Raw genomic sequence first — 24,275 nt, 5'->3', positions numbered from 1 at the left:
TCAAACACATTACACAAAGCACTAAAACGCAAACAAGCTTAAGTAAGGCTGACCTTACTAAGCACAGATGGCAATGTAGTGGAAAGTTCTAGCCTGAAATCTCCAGTTAACACATTCTAACTTCCATGAAAATGCTCCACTGAAACGTCCAAAAAACAAAAGAAAATTAAATGACTTTTTCAGTCACTCTAAACAAATTAAAAAGAAACAAATGTTTTGATCCAAACAAAGGAATTAAAAAAAAAAATTCAGTTAGCAAATACACTCTTTTATCTGTTTCTACCTGTTTACAACTTTTGGACTACTCTAAGTGCAGCCTTTTCAGGCAGTTTGATCCTCCCTGAGCTTTATGTGCATTAGTGCATGGGTGCCACTGCGTGCCTCCTCTTTTTTGGTACAATTGAACAGTTAGAAGATCACCAAATCATATCCAGAACAATACCATTGAAGACGGCACCTTACCATTTTATTTTTTTTTATTTTGAAGTTATTCTCTGCTCAGAAAGCTTTTTTTTTTTTTTTTTTTTTTTTTTTAATTGTTCTTCTTCATTTTATTAGGACACAAACGCCAAAACTTAATGTGCCTGCTGTACCCAGGAGACTCCTGAGCTGAGAGAGCAGTGAGCTATGCATTGATTTGAAAACACATACTGGCTCTTCTCCAGAGGAGCAGGGAGGCAGAGAGAAGGGATCAAATTTGCCAAGAAAGGTTCAGGTTGGACAGAAATGTTTCTTCTCAGAAAGAGCAGTGAGGCATTGGCACAGGCTGCCCAGGGAGGAAGTGGAGTCACAGCCCCTGGAGGCGTTCATGAAGCATGGAGATTGGCACTGGGGGACACGGTTAGTGGGCATGGTTGGGATGGGTTAGTGGTTGGATTTGGCGATGATCTAAGAGGCCTTCTCCATAGAACTCTGTGATTATATAAAATTTCTAGCCAGTATTGTCATATGTCCTAGCATCTTCCTGGTGTGCTCTGCCTCCACACTGCTTCATCCACAGTTAGCATTAGAACTAAGAGAGTCAAGGACCAGCCAGGAACAGCGTGTGCTCACCATATCAACAATGCCAGTGGGACAGAAGTCAGTGACCAAATAATGAATGAGAGGACAAATGCACATAATGATTTTAAGCTGTCTGTTGGAAGGAAGAAAGGAAGAGAAGGAAAAGAAAGGAAAAAAAAAAATCCCCTTTCTTAGGTGCTTCTGCAACAGTTCTCATGCTGTTCATCCATCTCCCTGTATTCAGTTGGCCCTGGGGAGCGAAGCCTGGCTGCAGAGAGAGGCACATTCCACACTCTTGGCTGGATGTGTTGGAAACCTTTCTTCAGAGCGGGGCCACCCACCTCCTGCCAGGGTGGAACATCACACTCTCATGCTTGGTTCGCTCACACAACTCTGGCTCAAGGGACCTTCACAAAAACACATTATTTCTCAGCCCATTTCTTAGCACATGCTTATTTTTTGGTCATTTCTCATTTGCTCTTTGCATTCATTAGGAGCCAGGTGAGACAACAAGCACTTATCAAAAGACCTGCCTTTTCCTATTAGCCTGAAAAATTCTCTGTAGACGAAAGTATGGCAGACAAAAGATGTTTCATCTCCCATCAGCTCTAGCAGGAGGTTTACGGCTCACTGGAACTCTTCTTCCTAAACACACGTCTCCTGAGAGTTCAGAAGGCTGTGCATGAATATGTAGGTGTGCACCAGGCAAGCAAAGCAGATGTTGTGCTGATCCTGATCTCTGCTGGGGCATCTCAGATCACAGAAACTAACCTATGACATACTTTCCAGCTGCCAATTTAAGCATCTCCTCCTCCCCTAAAAAATAAACACTACAGCCATGCCCCATCTGCATTCCTATTAATAAAAGCAGATACATTTTCAATCAAACCAAAGTGCAAATACAGAAGCCTATTGCAAGCGAGTGCCAACTCTTCCTATCAGGAAGCAACAGTGTGCTCGTACAGGGAATGCAATGAGGACACAGCGTGATGAGGTCCTCCCACATTAAACGCCTTTTCAAACTATGATACAAGAAGAATGGCTTTAAGTTGCACCAGGAAAGGTTCGTGCTGGGTGCTAGGAAACATTTCTTCTCAGAAAGAGTGGTGGTGCATCGGCACAGGCTGCCCAGAGAAGTGGAGTCACTGTCACTTGGAGGTGTTTAGGAAACTTGGGGAGGTGGCACTGCGGGACGTGGTCAGTGGGCATGGTGGGATGGGATTGGTGAGATTGGGCTTGGTGATCTCAGAGGTCTTCTCCAACCTTAATGATTCTGTGATTCTATGATTCTAAGCACGGCTCTGTCACTTTGCTCCATATAACACTGTATCGTTTATAGGCTGGTGAAGGAAAAAGATTCATTCTTTTGCACTGAAAAAATAAGTGAAATTTGACAGCTGACAGCAGCTTCTACAAAGCACAGACTTAACAGCGCTCTTTGGCTGACATCATAGAATCACAGAATCACAGAATTGTAGGGGTTGGAAGGGACCTCTAGAGACCATCGAGACCAACCCCCCTGCCAAAGCAGGTTCCCTACACCAGGTCGCACAGGTAGGCGTCCAGGCGAGACTTGAATATCTCCAGAGAAGGAGACTCCACAACCTCCCTGGGCAGCCTGTTCCAGTGCTCCGTCACCTCACCGTGAAGAAGTTCTTACGCACATTCGTGCGAAACTTCCTGTGCTGCAGCTTATGTCCGTTTCCCCTCGTCCTGTCTCCACGTACCACTGAAAAGAGACTGGCCTCACCGCTATGGTCGCCACACCTCAGATATTTATAAACCTGGATCAGGTCCCCTCTCAGTCTTCTTTTCTCAAGGCTAAACAGACCCAGTTCACTTAGCCTTTCTTCATAGGGGAGATGCTCCAGGCCCTTCACCATCTTTGTGGCCCTCCGCTGGACTCTTTCCAAGAGATCCCTGTCTTTTTTGAACTGGGGAGCCCAGAACTGGACACAGTACTCCAGATGAGGCCTTACCAGGGCAGAGTAGAGGGGGAGGATCACCTCCCTCGACCTGCTGGACACGCTCTTCTTAATGCACCCCAGAATGCCATTGGCCTTTTTGGCCACGAGGGCCATCAGCTAACGATAACTATACAACTTAAGCAAGAAGGATGGAATGACTCAAGATGAAGAAAAAAATAAAAACAAAACCAAACAAATATCAGTAGAGACTTCCACAGATCTTAACCTTCAAGTAGACATTACCTCCACTACAGTGAGAATGGGCTCACTAAGGAAAGCACGTGGAGTCAGACCTGGAAAAGACGTGGACCTGACTGCAAGTCTCTTCTGCTCAGAGCTGTGTGCTCAGCTCCACTATGCTCCTCAGAAAATCTCAGCTTCCTTTTGGGTATGTGCTGGGTTGTTGTTCTGTTTGACTACAGTTAATCTGGTTTAAACTTTAGAAAAATATATTAGACCAAACAGAGTGTGATATTGCCTCTTTTAAGCGCAGGATACCGTATAAACGCAGAGTTTCCTTTGTGTGTTCCTTCAGGGGCATTTTTGCAGCAGAGATGACATACCTCACACAGCTACAAGTTCCCAAACTCAAAAGTTCCAGCTGCTGACAAGCTAAGAGAAGCCATAGGGTAGCTCCAGCTGGGCAATTTGAGTTCCCAAATCCAAAATCCCAGAGTTATTCCCCAAGGACAACCAATCTTACAACACATTACATGGTAAGCCAAACTGGCAGTCTGATAGCAGTTCTGGCAGCGAAGGAACTACCTCCTGGCTAGAAGGGGGAACAAGAATAAGCAGTAGGTGCACTTGGGTCCCATAGCCAGGAGAGCTGAGCCAGATGCTGACGACATCAGGACTGGATGTTTCTTCACATCTAGGCTTTCCACACTAAATGCAAAATATCAACTTTCTCACTGATCAATTTCCAACACAACATATACTTGGGTGAGAACTTTGCTGCAATCATATACTACACTGTTGCTGGTATTTACCCTGCAACTTCATCCTCCTACTACTACGTATACCAATGGGGAAACACTGCTTAGCTGGATGTTCTGGGAATGAAACTCAATTCCACTACTATGAGAAGGAACAACATCAGTGACTTCAGTGCAGCAGTCTGCATGGGAAAACAGACATAAAAGTAATTGCTCAGATTATTCTGCCTCATTTTAAGGAAGACAGCAAGCGCCACAAGGCTGGGATCTTCAGACAAACAAAACCACAAGTGCATCTGCAAGATGTTTGTTTAAATCTGCAATATTTCTTCCGTATCCTGAGAGTCCACTGAAAGTAACAAATAGATTATGCTTATTTTTCCACTATGGCTAAGTCGGAGAAGCTAATAATTTGAGAAGCTGGCATTCTGTGACTCACTTAGCCCAAGCGAGGCAGGCATAAACTGTGTGCTAATGCAGATGTTTGAAGGGGGAAAAAGCCTTATTTTCTCTGGGAAAGAACGAGGAAGTGACAGCCATTGAGATTTAAATGACAGAGTGTGACATTAGGAGCCACAATTAAAAGTCATTATGGGCTCCACAGTAACAAATTATCATTGTATGCTACTCCATCAGGAAAACAAATTAATAGATAGACCAGTGGCTTAAGTCAGGAGGGAAAAAAAACCAGGGGAAAAAAAAAGAAGAAAAAAAAGACTGAGTTAAACTGACTTGAAGCAGAAGGCAAAGAATAAACCCAGATCACCGACAAGGGCTTCCTGAGTACCACTGATGCACCCAGTGCAGACAAGATGGCTGCGGCCAAGGAGGCAAGTGAATCCAAGGTGCAGTGCTCTTTTGTTAAGGTCAACCCAGAGTTTAACAGGGGAGTGCTTGGAGAAGCTGCTCTTATTGCTCCTTTCCCCATTTATTTCACAAATGATGAAGCCGTGTCTACCAAAAGCTTCTATCATGTCTACCTGTCCATGTATAAAAAAGCTGTCCATGTTTACCTCTGTGAAAGTGCTTGGTCCACAGTCATGGAAAACTTCTCCAACAATTGTGCTTTGGAAGCATCCACACCACAGAACTGAATAAGCTTAGGAGAGAGTCTCGGACTCCTTCACCGGTGTGCTTAGGTGCTCTTAGCTGTCTTTATGTGAGTGCTTTACAGAAAGCACTGCAGAGTTGTGACTAGGGTGAAGCACCAAGAGATATGTCACAGTATCTGGGGATGTAGTTCTGGATACATTGGTAGCTGCTTGATAAACACATAGTAATAAAATTTAGCTAGGTGCTCTTCTCTCCTGCTTTGTTATTTCCAGGTTTGGAAGCATGTCATTATAGAGAGGTAAGTCCTAATCCTTTACATATGCCCAATTATTTGAAGTAAAATAACGAACAATAATAAGAATGATCATCAAATATCCCAACAGCTTCATAATATAAGTCAAACAAGTTACATTTCCCTGGCAGGGAAACTCTCTGAAAGTTACTCTTCAGTGACTAAGCAGAAATGTTGGAGAGGGAGACTATAAGTTCCTGGATGGCTGACAACAGTCTGTTGCAACATGACAACATCTCTGATTTGAAAGTTTACACCTGGAAGTTACTTTCATTGCTGGCTGAGATGCATGGGTGGGCTCTACTCAGCCCCTAAATGGGACAGCTTGGGTTTGCTGAGCACTTGTATCAGTTCTAACTGTCAGGGTGGGAAGAATAAAGTAAAATAGAGAAAAATAAAATAAACCAAAAAATAATAGATTACTATATTACAAAATACAAGAAGGACTAAGATGGTCCAGAGATTGGAGACCAGGGTTACACTCTGTTACATGCCAAAGCAAAGGTCCTCCTCAGTCATATGTGCTTGGAGGACAAAATGCTGTTTTAAGAGGAAATGGCAGATGTAGTTCCTAGCTTGTGCCTCTTCTCTGTCCATTCTTAGTGCTTCCTTCTTCACTGACTACTCTGGGCTGCAGCACTGCTATAAACAAATACTGCTGTGTCTGAACTCAACATACAAATTCTTTGTATGCTGGATACAAAGTAAAATCCTTCTTAATAAACATCACCGGTATGAGTTTGTTACTTCAAAATCAGAGATTTAATTAGTATTGTATATATCTATTTAGCACCTAGCAGTACTGAAAGAAACTGGAGCCCTACAATGACAGAAGGAGGATTCTCTTGTTCAAATTTATAATTATTACTGGTAGGTGTTCTAACGAGCTCATCACTGTAGGTTGCCTTTCAATTTAGCACAAAAAATTCTAAGAAGCATGTTTATTTCATCACAAAATATCTGAAATAGGTCCAATGAGATTTACCTCAAGAAAGACCAGTTCATAGAATCACAGAATGATAGAATCATAAAGGTTGGAAAAGGTTGGACCACTGACATCATCCAGTCCAGCCCCAACCCATCCTCACCATGCCTGCTAACCATGTCTCTCAGTGCTACATCTCCATGGTTCTTGAACACCTCCAGGGATGGGGATTCCACCACCTCCCTAGGTAGACTGTCTCAGTGCCTCACCACTCTTTCTGAGGAGAAATTTTTTCTAATATCCAACCTGAACCTATCTTGGTGCAACTTGAGGCCATTCCCTCTCATCATATCACTGCCACCTGGGAGAAGAGGCTGACTCCCACCTTCTTACAACCTCCTTTCAGGTCATTGTAGAGAGTGAATTTCTTCCATACACAAAATAATGTGGCTCAACCAGCACTTCAGATGCAAGTATCTGTACTGCAGGTATCAGAAAGCTGTCCATTCATATAGTCACACAGTGCATTTCCCCCCAGAGGACTTATCTTTTGCACAGACATCCCTAGAATGACAAAAAGCATGGTACTTTGTCCCACCTGCAGCCAACACATCTGATCTGAGTCTCCAGAACAGGCACTTAAGTAAAAACAACAAATGCAATAACAATATATAGATCTTTTACAGTGTTTGTATCATATTGAGGTAATCCCAGTATTAATGAAAAGATCAGTAGCATAAACTAAAAGGCCTGAAGAGAAACACTATGACCTTAGAATCAGAAGAAAGCAGTTGATGCAGTTAAGATACAACAATCAGAACCTGATTATGTATGATTACAAAATGATTATAACATCTCTTAAAACAAGAATCTAATGATGAGCATTTAAAAGAAAAGGCTCATGTTGATGAAAACCAAGCTACATCATAAACTGAAACAGTAAAATGATGAATCAATTTAGAATCTCTAGCTTTGTAAATGAGAATGCCTTTGCACATTACCCAAAACAATTTCGTTTCACTTTTTTTTAGTACACACCATGCCTTTTACACCTTGCTGTATTTATTAAACATTTTTTTTATGCAGAACAGTTCATTTTCTGGGGGCCGATTTTCTTCTATAGAGGCATGTAAGCAGGCATGTATTTGCACTACTGACACACCTTCAGATATCTGGTGGAAAGTGGGGCATACCTAGCAAGACACACAGATGGCTACACGAGCAGGGTAACAATTGCAAAAAGCTGGCAGATTAATACACAGTGATTTGTACAGATCTACTGCTCAATTTGGTTTCTGTGGGGACATGAAGTACTTCCCCTTGTTGACTCACGTTTGGAAGCACTGTCAGTAGAACAGGGCCATAAGTTTGTGCTGCTGTTTGCTGGGAACATCTCTCCTGCTCTCTCATACCAGATAGGCTGCAGCGCACTCTGGTAAAACATGACTGGCAGATTGAGGCAATCTTCTGGTACTTAACATCTGTAGGAAAAAAAAAGGGTTTTTTTTTTCTTCCTCAAAAGCTGTTCCACTTTCAGAAAACTGAGCCTGACAAAAACCTGTCCCTGTCCCCTCCCTGTTCTTCCCCCTAGCTCCCATCACTCACACCCAATGTATTTATTCTTTTATCAGATCAGAGAGCAGCATTTGGATTATTTCAAACAGCCAACGTTAATCATCAGGACAGAACCTGTGGTTGTTATGTGGTGGGTCTGCGCTCAGCTGTAAAACACTTCTTGCAGGCTCTTGTGTGAACAATAGGCTGAGTGAAAGCAAGACCACCAAAGCCTGGGCTGCTGTCACAGAGGTGGCTGCTAAGCCTGAGGCTCCTATCGCCTTTCCTTTTTATCTTTGTTTAAAACAGAGATGCAAAGACAGAAACATCTCTCTTGGGCCATTCAACACATCTTCAATCACACAATGGGATGTCAGTAAATACCAAATAGATTTTCTTACTATTTAAATTAATCATTATTCTGTAATATAGCAAATATAATAGCTATTGGACTATTTTTTGTGTGCTATACCTCTAACTGTAAATGTAGCCCTTTGGTGAGTGGCATTCTCTTGTCGGTTTGAGAAGGCTCATCATTAATGAGTTATTCACATCTATTGTGCTCTCCCACAGAAACCTTTATCTCCCTTCTTTGCTTCCCTGCTTCTAAAACAAAGGTTGTGTGTGAATGAACATTTGCCAAAAAAATAATAATAATAATAAAAAGATAAAACTTGAACAGAAACGATGCTCCTGGAAACAACTTCTTCCTAACGTGGAACCATTCATTTGCTCTTTGCAACAGTCACATCATTGTATCTCCCTATCTTTCAAACTGCTTTCCATTTTGAGCAGCCATCATTCAGAAGCATGCTTCAGAGCACCAGGTGGTCTAATATAATATTTATAGGTTTCAACCTTTTTGCTAGCTACTCCTCTGTACCAAACTATAGATAACGTATACAAGTTTGCACAGGAAAGCAAATTGAAACTTTAAACAAATGTGGCCTACATTATGCAGGGGGTCAGAGAAGATGTGCATAATAGTCCCTTCTGGTCTGAAAAATCTAGGAATCTATGAATTTAGAAATAACCGTATAAAATACTACACCCAACCCTAAGTTCTACACTAAATCTTTTCAAATATTAATGAGAAGCTGTGCAGCTGAAAGAGGACGATGCCCTTGGATCCCTGGCTAAGGGATTTTTGCCAAGCTCTCCTGAAAAACTTCTAGTTTCTGAATGAACAAAAGCAACAGATTACAGGCTGGACTTGTGAGTAATGAACCAATCAGCTCATTAAAAGATCATCATCATCATCATCTACAACACCACAAAACAACCAGGACACATCACCACCCATGTTAACTGCAAAGGAATTAATTAAAAAGCTTAAGAGACATTGCCACATCGTTGCCAAGATCTCTGCTCCTTGGCTGCCTCTATGTCAAATATGCACAACCTGCTAATACATGGAAGTTGTCACCCAGTGAGCTCCCTGTATTTTGGTGGATTTACGTATGAAAATTTCCAGTATGTTTTGTTGATCCTGTTCTTCTTTCTTTGCATACCTTGGTATTCTCTTTACTGCAACAGATGCTTTCCTGTCTCTATTCACTTCAATACATAAAGCACAAAGCTTGCATACAGCTGCTGTGAGCTCCTGGACAGAACCAGAAAGTCACAGAAAGGCTTGAGATGGAAGGGATCTTAAAACCAACCCAGTCCCAACCTCTGCTGTGGGCAGGGTTACAACCCACTAGATCAGGCTACACAGGACCCCATCCAACCTCGGGACAGGCTGGGTTTGGACACATAAATGAGTTTGTGCCTCAACTCTCCACTGTGAAGATGATTTTCCTGTCTCTCATCAGGGTTTGGGGAAATTAATTTACATCTCTCTGAGATGCACTTGAATATGTTTTCCTTTTTTCCTCCTAATGCTGCTTGAAAAAGAAACCTGAGGAAAACCCCCCAGGATTGCACATACAGAGAATCACAGAATGACCAAGGTTGAAAAAAAGACCTCTAAGACCACCCAGTCCAACCATCTACCTAACACCAATATTTCCCACTAAACCGTGTTCCTCAGTACAACATCTAAACATTTCTTGAACACCTCCAGGGACAGTGCCTCCACCGCCTCCGCAGGCAGCCTACTCCAGTGCCTGACCACTCTCTCAGTTTGGAAGTATTTCCTAAAGTCCAATCTGAATCTTCGCAGGTGGAGAGACATCTACACCCCTGAGTGGATCCCATCTGGCCCCATGGACTTGTAGCAGTCCAGGTGGAGTAGTGGGTCTCTGACTGCTTCCACCTGAATCACGGGGGGTTTATTCTGCTCCCCACTCAAGACTTCCAGGCCAGAGAGTAGAATACCCAGAGAATAACTGGTCTGACTTTTGAAGACAGACATTAAGAAAGCATTGAGAACCTCAGCCTCTTCCTTATCCTCAGTAGTCATGCTTCCCATCACATCCTGTAAAGGATGGAGACTCTCCTTAGCTCTCCTTTTACTGTTAATATATTTGTAAAAAAAGCTTTCTGTTCTCTTTTACCCCAATGGCCGAGTTCAGGCTGGACTTTTGCCTTTCTAATTTTCTCCCTGCACATCCTAATAACTTCTTTGTATTCTCCCTGAGTTGCCCAGCCCTTCTTACACAGGAAGTAGATTCTTTTCTCCTGGAGCCTCAGGAAGAGCTCCCTGTCCATCCACACTGGCCTTCTTCCCTGCTGGCTCATCTTGCAGCACAGGGGATAGACCACTCCCAGGCCTTTAACACCTCACAATCGACAACCTCACGGGTAGACGTCCCACCACATCCTCACTCACCTCTCCTGCAAGTTCCAGAGCCTCAAACCTATTAGGTAGGGAAATCTGGGGAATTGAGGTAGGTTGGGAGGAGGGGGTCACGCCAAGGTGGGATCTGTTTCCACTCCTCCTCTTCCCTTTAATTGCCTCCCTCTGTTTGATGCCAGCTGGGCAAGGAGTCCACCATTGTTTGGGGGATATCAGCCCTATATCTTTCTCACACATTCAGTACAGAGTTACTCCACCAGTCGATCTCCTGCTCGCACTCCCTGTTATTCCTTAATCTCTCCCCCTTCTCCTTTAGCTCCTCCACCACACTGAGCAGATCACCCACCTGCTCACGCCTCACAGACGTGGAAGCCCCGCCGCCCTTCACTGGTATCCACTGCAGCAAGAGACCTGAACCGCATCAAAAAGGCGGGAACTCCCTCCGAGTCGCCACATTCTTTCTTGCCAGAGCTTTCCGCCACGTGGAGACCGCGGCTACATTTGCTGTGCGGCTAGCAGCCAATAGGTGAGCCGGCCTCTCGGATGGGCCGAGATACTCGTGCTCCTCCCCTTCCTTTACCGAACTGCCCTCACAAACTGCTGCTCCAAGGCCTCGTACCGCCTTCCCCCCCACTAGCGGCAGGTGTTAAACACGCAGGGTGATCCCGCCGCTGCTGCTCGCTCTGCCCTGTGATGTCAGAACGCTGCCGCCACGCGGAGGACAATGGCGCCCGGCAGCCGCTCCCTGACGGGGCTGCCCCTTAACCAGCCGAGGGCTTCTGCTTCGGCATGGAATGACGGAATGCGACCTCTCCAGAACCGAGTACCTCACATAACAAAACAAAGCAAAGCAAAACAAGTGGTGCAAATCTGAGCTGTTAGCTTTCTTGAGCTGTTTGGTTCTGGACTAGGTTGTTGTCCAGTTCTCATGGCTGAATCGCCATTTCTCATGTGATAGATACGATAGCTTCTGCATCCCCTTTGAAACGCACTGGGATGGTTTGTCAGTGTACATGTGGCATCTGGGCAGGCAAAATCTGCCGAGCCATAGCAACTTGACACACTGGGGTTTGCTGAAGCTCTTTGTTTGTGGAGGAGTGGTTTGCTTTAGTAAACAAGCCAAAATTACAACGATAGAAGTGACAGCCACCAAAAGGCACCTTCAAGTTTGGCTTAACCACATCTGAGATTAGCAAACATGGAACGAAGTTTTCTAAGGCAAACAATCAGCAACATGATGTAGCTGTGGATGACCCTGTTCAGTGCAGGGAGGCTGGACTAGATGATCCTTAAAGGTCCCTTCCAATTCTAAGGATTCCTTGATTCTATGATTCTATGAAAAAAAGCAATACAGTCCAAAGAAATTTACTTGGTGGCTTTGCCAGGCATCTCTCAGATGGAAGCAGGAAGGACTCCTGTAGCAGTCCTGTGGTCTCTGATAATCTCCACCAGCCTACAGAATGCTAAACCAGGGAATTCCTTCCCTAAAGGCATACAGAGAGCGCTCTCACCTGAGGAACAACCAGATCCAACAAGCCAAGCTCTTCCCTAGCTTCCCCTGGACATTTGGGTTATAGCCATGTACACAGCAGTGTGAGTTGAGTAGGGCTGCTATTAAAAAGTCTTTATGAAAGATATCCGTGAAGTATAGTAATGTTATTTTAACAACTTCTACCATAATGGCCTCCCTCTTCACTTTTGTTTAACACTCTACAGCACGAAAAATTTACAGTGCCACATTTCTTACCAAATACTTCTTTATAACATAAAATCCTTCAGTGAGCAATGCCTTCCCACTTTCCCCAAATAAAGGGGAACAATGGTGAGATTAACATTTCTGAAGGGAGTGTGTAAATGAAAGAAGTCCTTTAAGGAATGTTAAAACAACAGAGCAGCAATATCCTCCCATAGAAAGTCTAACATTTTCTTTCCACCAAGGAAGAATAGAAACTCTCCTTTCCACAAATGCATCTCCAGAGTCTGACTGTTCATCCCACTGTTTGCCAGGTTTGTGGAGGGGGCCACACACAGTGGAGCTGCTGTGTCTTCCATGATGAAACTGATAGCACAGTCCTGTTCTCAGAGTTAATTCTGTAGTAGCAGTAGAGACTTACCTGTTTACTCCATCGTGTTGCTGGAATTCCTGAGAAGAAGTGAAGCAGTAAGAAGCACAGCACAAGGTGTTGTGGTGTGGCATTAAAAAACATACAAATGCTACACCTTCTCTTATGTAAATCATTTAAATGACAGAAAACTAATAAAACAGAGCAAACAAAAAGTGTTTACTATAATAAAGGAGTTCACTGAAAAAAGGGATACTAAGCAGCTCTGTGCTCCCCACAGTACCTCAGGAATCCTGAATCAAGTCAGTTCTCCACCCCTCACCCTCTTGCAGGGGTGGCTTAGTCTAAAACATCCGTGTTATAACTGAGCCTTCAGCATATATACACAAAGTCTGAGGTCCTCAAAGATTTGTAGAAAATTTAATCATATTGAGTCCCACTAGGAACTGCTTTCTTAAAAGTTTTCAAATTTTATGGGGAAGTCATTATCAATGCATTTCTCTTAAAGCTGTGGAGGAGAAATTTTGGGAACAGGAGGCCTCCACTGAGTAGTATGAGATGTACAGATAAGGGTGATGTCACTGCCACATATTCTTAGCTGCTAGAAGCAGGGTGTGCCAAGCTGTGGAAAAGACCAGACTGACTAGAGGTGGTGCTCAAAGCCACAGTGGATGGGGCCCTGGGCAGCCTGATCCAGTGGTTGGCATCAGCCAACAGCAGGGGGTTGGAGCTTGATGATCTTTAAGGGCTCTTCTGACCCATTTTACAATTCTTTGCTTATGCACTGAAAGGAAAGAAAGCCAATCTCAGAACTTCAAAACAACACAGAGAGGGAGATGTGCACCTTCTTTCCCAAATATATTAAAAAATCAGACTGATCACTTTTAACACAGTTGTGCATCTACACTTATCTCACCACTCTAGAACCTAAATCACCTACTATTCAAATGCTTGCTGCAAAAGTAGATTTTATAGATGATGGGGAAAGACATCTGTTGCTCTTCCTGTGGTACTTCTCTGCTCCTAGTTCTTGTTTTAAATAGGTACATAAACACAGCGAGTAAGAATGCACATAAAAGTCCATGAAAATATATGCTGATACAAAGGCTTCAGATGGTACCAGTTGAGAATAATTGCATTATCCACTGGAGGGAACTTTTTCCACAACATCAGCACCCCAAAACACTGCCGTGCCACAGGAGAAGAGTGGGACAGGTGAAAAATGAATGAGGCATTCACTTCTCAACTGGAACCAGAGGCCACGAGAAAAGGAAGAAAACCTCAAGGTATCACAAGGTAGGTTCCATTCCCACAGCTCCCAGCCTCAACATTGACTCTGCATTATCTGGTAATATCCTCTCAAGTGGAAAAAGAGGCACTTCTATCGCACACAGATTTGCATGCACCCTATAGCCCTGTCTGATGGATTCTCCACTAACATCGCCAGCTCCACATACTGCTAATTGCAGAGGCTCTAATCCAGCTGAGAAGCTAAAATTATATTAGTTTTCAACAGGATTTACATATATTCTGTCATATTTCTGCATCAGTTAGCAATTACAGTTTAAACTGTTGAACACGCAGCTTGCTGTAGGCCTAAGTAACATCTAATAGCATTAACAATGCACTTCCCCATCAGCCCCAGGATCTTTTTAGAGGCTCATTGATCCTGAGCTCTGCTGCATGGCACAGCAGTCATGTGCTCCCCTCCCAGCAGTCTCCCCAGAGGCCTCTGTTCTTCCAAGCTCTGCTGCCGGGAAAGCTGAGGAGCAAGGAAGGGCCATGCGCATCCTTCAGAGACTCCTTCACCTGCTGCTGGCTCTGTGGCATACAGTGCTTGATTTCCTTGATGAAGTTTTTAAACTGGGGATCGGTACCATGTGGACTGCACTATATGAACTATATCTGCTGTCACTGAAACCAGGGCAAAGCTTTTGTTTTCTTGAGAGGGATCAAAGTTAGGCTTAAAATTAGGCAGAAACACAGGTGTTTCTCATAGTACTCAAGATATGAAGGGAGACTGAAAAGCCAACTGTAAGGTAGGGCTGTGAGCACTGCATTACTTTGGTTTTCTATTTCTCCCTCTATGACGTGCTCAATTGATATAAGGAAAAATCAGTGGAATCCTACTCAAGACAGTGCTCTGTTAGGAAGAGGGATGACTCTACAAGGCATGTGGACATCCAGGTGAGTATCAAAAGAGAGAGCAAAACCCTTAGAAATTTCAGCACCCTTCAGTGCTGAAACAATATTGGCACTCTTTTCCTTCCAAGCAGAGCCAGGCTCCCTTGATTCATATGTAGACAGTTACAAGGGTGATTTTTAATAGTATTTTCAGTGTTTAGGGAGATCACAGAGACAAAATGGTGTAACCAGATGAAACTGCAACTGCTATTTCAAAGACCTCTGAATAAATTAAATGGTTTTAATCTGATCGGGATACTGAGCCAGAGTTAGTATCTCCACTTGTAAAAATATTAGCCAATCTTGAGCAGCTATAAATGGACAATATCCGGGTCTTGTTATAATCAGTCTTGAAAGCGCTGCATATCACTGTGCTGTTACACAAACTAATTTATTAGTGGAGGTTCAGAGCTCACCTCACTGATAGAGCTGCAGCTTCACACAGTGCACCTGGGGTTGTACGCCCTACAGTCCACGGCAGGGGTATGACAGCACACTCCTATTACTGTAAGATAAGGAAGTCTGCGTCCAGGCCTTGGGCCCCCAGCACAAAAAGGATGCAAAGCTGTCGGAGCAGGCCCAGAAGAGGGCTGCAAAGATGCTCAGAGGGCTGGAAAACCTCTCCTATGAAGAAAGGTTGAGGGAACTGGGCTTGTTCAGCATAGAGAAGAGAAGGCTCTGGGGAGACCTCATTGCAGTACTTGAAGGGAGCTTACATACAGCAAGGGAACTGACTTTTTGCGCAATCTGATAATGTTAGGACAAGGGGGAATGGCTTTAAGCTAAAAAGAAGGGAAATTTATGTTAGATATTAGATGGAAATTCATTACTCAGGGGGTGGGGAGGCCCTGGCACAGGTTGCCTAGAGAGGTGGTGGATGACCCAACCCTGGAGGCACTCAAGACCAAGTTGGATGGGGCCCTGGGCAGCCTGAGCTGGTGCCCCCACAGCAGGGGGTTGGGACTGGGTGTGCTTTCGGGTTCCCTTCCAACCCAACCATTCTATGATTCTATAAAACATTCCTGTAACTGTAAGGCAATCTGTGTGCATTTAAGAGAGGGAAAAAACATCAATTATGAATAGATCAGGAGAAGGTTGAAAAGCTCTGAGAAAGTGACAGACTTATGTTTTACAGCAGCAGACACATGAAGCCAAGGGTTATAAGGTGTGGGTACATAAAATAAAATTATATACATGTGAGTGAATAAGGCAAGAAAGGCATCAAATTACAACACCATCTAGCCTTGCAAATCTGTCCTGGTGCCAGTAGCTGTACCACTCTGTTCCAAAGGTGGTATTATCACAGCTGTGTTTGCATTCAGTGCTTTTTGTCTCTTCAGGATTTTTCCTGTAGGTTGGTGGGACTGCCCAAATGCTATCAGTGTTACTGCTAAGGGGACTAACATTAAATATGCACAAGTGGTATTTTGCACTGTGAGGCTTGGCCTCACCAGGCACCAAAATTCCAGTCTCTTTAGGACTGAAGCGAGAAGTAGGCCCTTAATGAGGCACATGAATGTTTCCCTCTTATACGAACAGTGTTTGCAAGGTGATCCAGGCTCTGTCCAGCCTGGTTTCTTCTCCATGCCTGTACAAACAATGAGCACACCTACAGCACACCTATCTCCTATACAGCCACCAAAGACACAGCAGATACAGACACTCCACCTATGTGCACCACATTAAATGTATGTTTGAGACATAGGTCAGAACAGGGCCTCTGCAACTTAAATGAGCTGTAAAAGAGGTGACAGGGCTCCGAAAACCCCTCGACTGCTGCTTCAGTGGTAACTGCTTTTGGTTGTTCAGAAGTATTCCTTTTAAAAGCAGTGATGCCTATCCTCAGGCACCCACTGGTGAAAGAGGTGTGAGGCCTTCAGGAAATCTACCTATTGATGTATCCTGAAATCCAGCTGGCAAATTCCCCAGATCTGATTAAAAATTGTGAGATTTTTAACAGGTTTACTCATTAAAACTTCTGTTGTGTGGAAAAATAGAATAATGAAGTATGAAGGATGGTAAAGACCACTAAGATCATCCAGTCAAACCCCAACCTATCCCAACCATGCCCACTAACCTCGTCCCTCAGTGCCACATCTCCATGATTCTTGAACTCCTCCAGGGATGGTGACTCCACACCTCTCAGGGCAGCCTGTGTCACTGCATCACCACTCCTTCTGAGAAGAAACATTTCCTATTATCCAACCTGAACCACCTCTGGTGCAACTTGAGGCAATTCCCTCTTGTCCTATCACTGTTACCTGGGAGAAGAGGCCAAATCCCACCTTGCTGCAAACTCCTTTTGGGGAGTTACAGAGAGTTGAGTCAGGCAGAAAAAGAACTCCTTAAGCTTCGTTAAAAACAGACAATATTTGAGGTGTTATACTGTTAAACCCTGCAGTCTGGCAAGGTTTTTTTCTAATATCATTCCAGGCCATAATGTAAAGATTCATACAAACTCTCACATATACCATAGGGCAGGATGTCAACACATTCGGCATGGGATAAAAACATTCTTCATCACAGATAAGAGGAAATCCACCTAGTGATTTTAATCGGCTCTGGCTAAGGCTCTGTATAGACTGCCAGATGCACATAGGCAGGACTTGATTCTAAGGAGGGCTTTCACCCTGCACAAAATAATAATTCCAAAAAAAGAAACCCATTGTGTTTAACAACCACGGACTGGGAAAGCTCACTCTCATTCATCTGATGGCAATCCTAGGAAATAATTCATACATCAAAAATTAAGACTGATGCTGATCTGCCTTTAAAAGCGCACCATGGAATGAATGCTGAAATACTTTGAACAAAACTTAGAATTTATGCTTTATAATTAAGTAATGAGTACTAAAGTGATCGATGGCAGAACTCTCCTGATTTAATGCTGGTTGGAGTCAAAAAAGGAAAAATGATTCACATTATTTCTGATACCTTCATCTGGTATATACTGCAAAATTACTGTCACACTGTGTACTGAGCCTATGTAACAGGATGTGCTGCAGGCTGTACAGCAAATCTGGCTTGGGAAACGAGAGCTCCCTTTCTGAGAAAGCCATCCCAGGTCATCAGCCTTCCTGAGCTGTAAACCTTCCTGACTGTCTGTCGGTGTAGATGCTGAACTGCTCCAGCAAGGTGACTGAATTCAGGGCTGCTATGAGGCTCATGAAAGCACAGAAACCCATCAAGGGAATCCAAGGCTGCCTTTCACTTGGCAGCAGTTCACTTACTTTGTCATCATCTAACTGGGCACCTGTCTCATCTGATTCATTTTTATTTTTTGCACAAAACTAAGTCTCTATCTTCATCTGTGAAATGTGAAGTTTGTGCCGGGCAGCTGGCCTCCTGCTAAATAAATGCCACTGACATCTGCCTGTGCCCTCTGCAAGGCTGGAGATGCTGCAGCGGCTGCAGTGCTGCAGAGAGGCTGCCACAAGACGGCAGTGTTTCTGAAGACTTTTCCCCTGTCCGAGCAGACGGCTCCACGGATTTCGGGGCTACATGCTGTTTTATGCAAAAGGCCAGGAATAATTCACTGCTATGGAAAGGCCACCCTCCAGAGAGCTAGAAAAGAAAAAGGGTAAGCGGTATGATTTTCTGTTATTTAAATGCAGTTGTTCAAGCAAAATTGTCTGTCATCTGCTTCACATTTCTCATTGTAATGGTCACTTCATTTTCAACCCTTTCTTTTGCAGCATTAGTGTCAGCAGGTTTTGCCTGAAGCCATGTTATATTGCAAGCATGTTTGAGATGATTGGAGCTGCTGTTCTCTCCAGATAACATTGTCAGAGCGGAACATTTTCATCCCTAAAGGTGAACAACAGAGCTTTGGTAGCAGAGTATTTTTACAACTGTAAACGATCCCAGGTAATTTAGAGAACGTGGGCAAATGCTTGCCTTTAACCGAGAGGGTGAGGTGCAGACAGCTGAACTCTGCCAGCTCACCACCCCGCAGCAGAGCTTTTCTACAGCTGCACACAGAGGTGGCCCACTCCAGGGGCTGAATGATTCTTGGATCTTTCAGGTTGGATGAAACCAAGTATTCAAGATGACCCTGAGAAGGGAGTTATGCAGTTACAAAACCTCCTGCTTGTTGGGTTTTGATGCTGGTGGCATTCAGCTTTCCTGCTCTGAATTTCTTTGGCTGGGACCAAGCTTTGTTCCCTGAAGAGGGCAGAAACAAAGTTTTTCTGGAGAAAAGGGCTTGATGTGTCCAAGCTCGAAAGGATGTCAACAAGTCCAAAAATGAAATGCTTGAACAATAGTAACAAAAGCAACTGAACCAGAATGTCCATGTCCTTAAATACTAGAGGTCTGAAGCCCTACCCTCTGGTGTCTGTAGATAGAATAACAAACACACCACAGCTTCTAACAGTCCCAACTTCATTGCTGCTGATGTGGAAATCAAAAGTAACACAGTTTGGCTTTCAGCTTCAAGGGAGACTGCCCAGTGTTGACAGTTTGGAAAACCATCAGGCTGCCTGTAGCTAAGCACCTCTGACATCAAGCTGCTGGAGAAGAGGGCCTCAGAAGGCCATCGTATTATCTTCATGATTGTTGGACAGTTAGACTCATACTAGCAAATATACAGGTTTTGCTTTTCCTGTCTGCAGCATTACAGAAATCTATAGCTTTTATGTTTTCATTTCTTGTGTTAGGTGGAGCAGCTAACTAATGATCGGTGAGCTTCAGAAGTGCCTTTTTCTAATTACAGTTGTCAGCAAGTTTGCCACATAAAACAAGGATAGAGAGCATCACGAAAGCTCTTATTTCCCATTTGCCTCCTCTGTCAAGCCCGTCTCCATTCAAACATGTTAGATTCTTTCCATTGCTACCCATTTTTTTTCCTGTATGCTTTAGTTGCTTGGTAGAATGTGCTGCATACATAGTAAACTCATGCCAAGCACACATCGGGCATATTCACTAAGTATAAAACAGACACTTTTCTCAGTATGAGTTCATTGCTTATGCTTGTCTGGTACATTGGAACATGCATTTCTGGGAAGCTGCAATAAAATAAAGTTTTGTAAAACATACTACATTGCAGTGATAAAAATGAAGTTACATCTGGACGGAAAGATGATTTTAAGTAGTAAGGCAGCGATTATCTTGTCTAGTTAAACAGCCAGAGAGGTTTAAGCAGAATATTTACCCTGAGTATTTGCAGAGCATTTAAGACTTAGTTCCAAATTCTTCTCACACGACAAAAACCATTTTGGCGCAAGTAATTTTGCTTTCTCTCTCTTGTGCCCTTTACCATAAAGAAAAATGCAAAAGTGCTCATAGCTGTATAGCCTTTTTGGAGTAATGCCCACAAGGCTTTGGCTGATTGAAACATACATCCCAGACCATTACTGTATATTATATCTTCAAATTCACATAAAACAAACTACTGTCTCTTATAAAGACCCTGCTATCTTCTCTCTCACTCCACCAGACACAGACAGCGGGGACAGATCTTCCTCCCAAACACATGATCACATCTTCACATCCTGCAGCGTGAAGCCTGCCTGACTGGTAAAAGTGTTTATCATCTTGGAGTTATGAGAAAGGAGACTCAGCACTGGAACAGTGCGGTCCTAATGTGGTCACTGACCCTGGTGTGAACCTTTGGGGACATTCAGGTCTGGCTGATGGTTTTACACCATTGTAACCACACCAGAGTTAGTGAAAGCACTCTGGATTTACTACACATTTCCATCAGGATTGGAATTGGATTCACTGCTGAACAGACGTGAACCATTTTTGGGAAGAAATAAGCACAGATATTCTGTCAGGTAGCTAATCTCAGTAAGCATTTAAATTATGTTACTTAGATCAGCTGATACAGCTGGTTGAAAGACGAAATATGAGGATGAACAGCATGATATCAAGCTGACTTCATGCAGCTTTGGCAGTTTTCTGATTACTCTAATTGTAGAAACAACAAAGCTCTGTTGCTCTTCTATTAACTTCAGCTTTCCATATTTCTGTAATAGAATCACATTCGTACTACTTGCATCCATTGCCCTGGTAAATATGGAGGGTATAATCACCATTGAAAATGGTCTCTTCCATCTAGCACTTGACTGAGTAATGACAAAGACCTGAGATGATGCTGAATGAATAGTGAAGGTTGAATAAATTGTGAAGTAGAACATTTCTCATTATTTATCATATACTTAAGTTCTGCAATCTTCTTTGAAAAGTTTGATCCTCAAACTGCAGGATACAGGCAGTAATAAAGTGAAATGTTTAAAACATAAGAATAAGAGTCCGTTATAATAACACTGACTAAAGTTACAGTCATGCTTTACCCAGTCCTTTGGAGGTTAACTTGCTGTACCTCAGAGGGCTGCAAATTCTGGCTTGTAGGACACTGCCTATAAACATCTTTCTGAACTTTCACTGTACTCTTGCAGTGAGCTTTCAAAAAACCATTCAAAGTAGCAAATGCTTATTTGTGGCTTTGTGGTTTGCCTACATATGAACATAAAAAAATTACACAGCTGGAATCTGAGGAATTACTCCAAGTGTTTATAGATACCAGTAAACTTAAAAATAAAACAAGATATTTCCGTCAATAAAAGTGCCTTTTTACTATTTTGATAATGATCCTTTTTAAACTATTACACCAGAAAATAAAAATTATGTCTGATGGTTCTTGAAATTGTTGTTTGTATAAAAGACCTCTACATTAAGAGCTGAATATTGAATATAGCCGTAGTAACTTCAAACCAAAATTGTTCCCAGAACTGACACACCACACTTGTGTTGGGCCTTCAGACTGCCATGCAAGTAGGATGTCTGGGCACTACACTATATCCTCCATTCCCATGTCCTGAGAAGGTAAGTATACGTCTTGTTTCTGGAACTAAAGTATGTTTCAGGTTCTTTGGGGCTAAAATAGGCTTTGGGGCACAGATTAGTGGCTTCTATAATGTCTGTTTGAAGCCAGTTACGGATTTTGGTTTCTGATCTTCCCAGAGGCTCTCTCTTCTGTTTTCAGAGAGCTTTGTCATCACAGCATCCTCCAGATAAACTCTCCTGGTTTAAGGTCCTGAGCAATCAATGCATCATTCAAACAACTGCAATGAACATCCTCCTATCACCCCCTCCTGCAGAAGGATGGCAGAGTGCAGACATGAGGAACTCCCTGGTACAGTCACCACTGTGACATTTCAGAATAATAAATATGTTTTTGGTTTTGTTTTGTTTTTTGTTTTTTTAAGTGCAGACGGTGGCTTCTTTTTCCTCCACTACAGAAGTCTCCTTCACCGAGGAGGAAGATGGGAAGGGAAATATTTTACAATTTAAGGTAGAACAGTTTCCTTGCCAGCACTGCTATGAAGGGTAGATGTGTTATTTTAAATACTTCCTGTAATGTTTTCTCAATATCATAAATAAAACCATCTCCATTTCTACAGTCACAAAACTGTAAAAAGTGAGTTCTCAACCTTTTATGCTTAAGTTTGTTTGTTTGTTTTCCTGAAGTAGAATATCTTTTAGCTCACTTCAGTATTTACAGTTGAGCTGGTGCCTTCCTGCCACTGAACAGAAATAATGAGTGCCTGTCAGCACGAATGCCACACTGCTTATGAGGATTGCATTCATTGGATAGCAGTTTGGAGCAACATAATTTATAATAATTAACACATTAACATTCCAATAAAAGGTAGTCTTCACTGTACTCTCACAGTACACAGCAATAACACCATCATCATAATAGGTAAAACATTACCTTAGCCTGCCAGAATCACTTGCTCACAATCTGCAATGCTAAATTAAAATGTTCTTCCTATTCCCACACACTTAGCAGGTTATTTATTTTTAATTTAGCTTTGGGTTCAGAAGCTACAGCAATACCCAGAACTATCCCTACCATTCCTCCCTTCTCTTTACACATTCACCAACCTCACATTGCTGGCTTTCCACCCAAATTGCTACTGGTCTTCGAGCATTTTCTGTGCTACCACAGCCCTGGGGCAGGGGAATAACCACCTCCCGAGTCCACCAGCCTACAAAAGAGAGTTTGGAACTCTCATTGCTCCCAGCAGGCACTTGCTGGTGTGCAAATATTAGGTTGGATATTAGGAAAAAACAACTCAGAGCAGTGAGGAATTGATTCAGGTTGTGCAGGGAGGTGGTAGAATCACTATCCTTGGAGGTGTTCAGGCAGTGTGGAGATGTGGCATTGAGGGATGTGGCCAGTGGGCACGGTGGGGATGCGTCGGGGTTGGACTTGGTGAACTTAGTGGTCTATTACAACCTTAGTGATTCTATGAAAAAAATCAAAGTCAACATATTGATGTTATGTTCAATAAATACTACTCCATTCTTTCATTTAATGAGCAAAGAGATTATAAGTGTCATTATTGCATCCATAATATGTACTATTTCTGTGGCCTTGGGCAAATGATTTATATTGCTCAAATCATAATCATCCTGTGCGTTTTTCACATGGAAAGGAAATACCACAGAGGTGCCTCTGCCCTGAGGACGGGCAGGAGAGAAAAGGGGACTGCAGGTGGTCTGAGCCGGACTCCTGACTGTGACATTTCCTCTCTGATGCCTGTGGGTTGGTCAGTGCAACGCGAGGGCCAGCACCCTTCAGTTTACTCGCACTTTCCTGGTTTCTGTGTTTAGTCTGAAAGCCTCAGTTACGCTTTATGCATATATGGAGCCCCTACTACAAAAGAGACTTTGATCTTCTGATCCAAATGAACCTCTGATCTTAGCTAGGGCTCGTAGGTAAATGCTAGCAAAATAATAACAGATGGAATATCACAGTGATATATTAATTACCATACAGAGCCATATAAAGCTAATCGGGGAATGTTTCTGGGCAAAGATCTCATAAATAAACCAAATGTGAATGCATAAGTAAGTAGAATGCAAAAACAGGGCCATTATAAGGGAATGTGTGATTTTTTTTGTTGTCTCTATGTTAAGCAGTCCTTGACATCTCTTTTAAAATTTATATATTTACACTGGCAAAAGAACAATCCTTTCCACCTAAACTACAGAAAGAAACCAAAAATACGCTGTACAACTTTGCCATTAAGATCTATTTTGTCTTTCTTTTCAAGTATATTCAAATTTCTTCTTCTACCTACCTGTCTGTCACACTTGTCAAGAAGTAAGCATTGTAGTATGATGAAAGTTTTTGAAGTTATAAACATAAATCAAAGGTGAAAATTCTAACAACACATAATATCTTAGAGGAATAAGGCATAATCAGAACTACCTGAAAAAAATTTCAGATCTGGCAGATCTTAGACACTGAGCTGCTTGTGTATTTTTCACACTAATCATCTCATATCATAGGCTCATGGAACACATTTTCATGGAATCATAGAATCATTAAGGCTGGAAAACATCTCTAAAATCACCAAATAAACCTCAACCCACCCTCACCATGCCCACTAACCATGTCTCTCAGTGCCACAACTCCATGGTTCTCGAACACCTCAAGGGATGGTCACTCCAGCACATCCCTGAACAGATTGTGTTGATGTCTCACCACTCTTTCCTGGAAAAAGCTGTTCCTAATATCCAACCTGAACCTCCCTTGGCTC

General features: G+C 42.9%; 1 long non-coding RNA gene across 1 annotated transcript in view; it reads right to left on the bottom strand.

Moving 5' to 3' along the window:
- LOC109367219 (uncharacterized) overlaps window positions 1-24,275 on the bottom strand; it is a 146,422-nt gene that overhangs the window by 41,074 nt on the left and 81,073 nt on the right. Inside the window, exon 3 of the long non-coding RNA XR_014882951.1 lies at window positions 7,510-7,658. This is a non-coding gene — a long non-coding RNA (uncharacterized LOC109367219). The remainder of the gene's footprint in view (window positions 1-7,509; window positions 7,659-24,275) is intronic.

Source organism: Meleagris gallopavo, chromosome 4 (assembly GCF_905368555.1).
Source record: "Meleagris gallopavo chromosome 4, MGAL_WU_HG_1.1, whole genome shotgun sequence".
NCBI classification, from domain to species: domain Eukaryota; kingdom Metazoa; phylum Chordata; class Aves; order Galliformes; family Phasianidae; genus Meleagris; species Meleagris gallopavo.
The sequence above is the reverse complement of the archived record's forward strand: the minus strand, read 5'-3'. Positions and strand labels throughout refer to the sequence as shown.